Raw genomic sequence first — 2,500 nt, forward strand, 5'->3', positions numbered from 1 at the left:
GCTGTGTATTGTGAGTGTAATGTAGACTTTATTGTGTATCTGTAGGCTGTGTATTGTGAGTGTAATGTAGACTTTATTGTGTATCTGTGGGCTGTGTATTGTGAGTGTAATGTAGACTTTATTGTGTATCTGTGGGCTGTGTATTGTGAGTGTAATGTAGACTTTATTGTGTATCTGTGGGCTGCGTGTTGTGAGTGTAATGTAGACTTTATTGTGTATCTGTGGGCTGCGTGTTGTGAGTGTAATGTAGACTTTATTGTGTATCTGTGGGCTGTGTATTGTGAGTGTAATGTAGACTTTATTGTGTATCTGTGGGCTGTGTGTTGTGAGTGTAATGTAGACTTTATTGTGTATCTGTGGGCTGTGTGTTGTGAGTGTAATGTAGACTTTATTGTGTATCTGTGGGCTGTGTATTGTGAGTGTAATGTAGACTTTATTGTGTATCTGTGGGCTGTGTGTTGTGAGTGTAATGTAGACTTTATTGTGTATCTGTGGGCTGTGTGTTGTGAGTGTAATGTAGACTTTATTGTGTATCTGTGGGCTGTGTATTGTGAGTGTAATGTAGACTTTATTGTGTATCTGTGGGCTGTGTGTTGTGAGTGTAATGTAGACTTTATTGTGTATCTGTGGGCTGTGTGTTGTGAGTGTAATGTAGACTTTATTGTGTATCTGTGGGCTGTGTGTTGTGAGTGTAATGTAGACTTTATTGTGTATCTGTGGGCACATTACAAGCATGTACAGTGTGGAGGCACAGGAAGAGGAAACGGGCCGTCACACAGAGCCGCCAAGTGATATTGTGCAGCCTATCTGGAGCTGAGATCATGTGAAGAGTTCAGATGCAAAACCCCCTAAGTGCCTTTTCAGAAAATAATCTTAATTAATTTTTATTTAATACAAAGCTATAAAAGTTGCATATTTGTACATTTTATTTATACAAGTCCGACAGGCGGACAACAGATGCGTCCGTCTATGCCCGTTCTGAACCTTTTTTGCCCAAACGCCCCCTTGGCCTCCTCATAACCTGTCAAGGCAATTTATCAATAAGCCTACCATGTACTGTATAAGCCTGGATTTGAAAAAGTACCATAGGATTTCAACAGTGTTGGGCAATTTACTGAAAAACTGTAATGCATTGCTGATTACATGTTACTGTCTTTTCAAAATAATCCCTTACACTACATTTAGCAATGTGGGGACCTAAGGCGAATTTAGCTTAGGGGGGCCATCGGTCCATCCCATATCACATTTTTTTTTAACATAAAATCTCTATTTTTGTTAGGCTATTTTTTTTTTTTTAAATCACTTTTTTTTTTTTTTTTTTTTTTTAATTACAAACATAAAAAAACAGGCAAACATTACAACCCTTTCTGGACAGATTTCAATGAATAGGCTATTTGCAATTTTGCATAGGCCTACATTAAATAAACTAAAATGTGAAATTCTCTTTTCACTTTAATATGAGAGCAGTGATGTCCCCCCCTCACTGAAGTGTTATTTCATGTGTGAGCATGATGCTGTCACCTATTTGAAGTGACGTTGATGTTGGATTTCATGGAATACTTTTAAATGCCGCTTTGGGAAGAAAACAGAGTAGGCGACAGGTGAACTGTATTTCTGTCAAAACAGTGGTTTGCAGGCGTTTGCGTTTTCACGTGGATATTGTCTTCGTGGACCGTAACAGACAAACCGTAAGTTCCATAAACTAATCAATGAGACATTGGCTACGTGTACATGATGTTTTTAAGTCCGATTTAATAAATGCGATTTAAATAGATCGGATTAAGAGTTATTTTGCGATGTGTATACATGGCACTTTCACTTAAATGTGATTGGACTGAGGACGCACGTGCTGAGCGAGCCAAATAAGGCACGGGGGCGTGGTTCAATGCCACCGAGATGCAGGTCATCTTCCCCACGAAAATCGTTGCCTCAGGCGGACTGAAATCACAACATTTCCCCCTTTCTCCCTGGATCATTTACAATGCTACATGCTACCCTGTTAGCATAGAAAAACGAGTGGTCAAATGGTAATGTGGAGTAACTTTGTTGTGCTTCATTACTTCGTGGGGCACTTTTACATCAATATATGGAAGCCACAACATTTATAGTCGCTTAGGGACTTTAAATTAAGCAAAACTTTCATGTGAAAATCAACAGGAAGTGCCGCCATGTTTTTCTCACAGGCAAAGAGCACGGTTGGTTTGCACGCATGAGCTCCAGGCCAAAACTGAGCGACTGCCACCTTGTGGACACAAGAGGGAATCACAGGAGGGAATCACAATTCAGAAACGCATCACGGGAGGGAAACACATCACGGGAGGGCGGAAGGACGGACGGAGGGAGGGAGGGACGGACGGACGGACGGACGGACGGACGGACACCAAAGCCTCTTATTAGAGATGCGTGGGACGCATCTAATAATATAACTATTTATATGTATTATCAAGTACATGAATGTAAACCAAACCAACAACGGGGTTCTCTAAAAATATAGAAGTGC

This window comes from Engraulis encrasicolus, unplaced genomic scaffold (genome assembly GCF_034702125.1).
Source record: "Engraulis encrasicolus isolate BLACKSEA-1 unplaced genomic scaffold, IST_EnEncr_1.0 scaffold_500_np1212, whole genome shotgun sequence".
Classification (NCBI taxonomy): domain Eukaryota; kingdom Metazoa; phylum Chordata; class Actinopteri; order Clupeiformes; family Engraulidae; genus Engraulis; species Engraulis encrasicolus.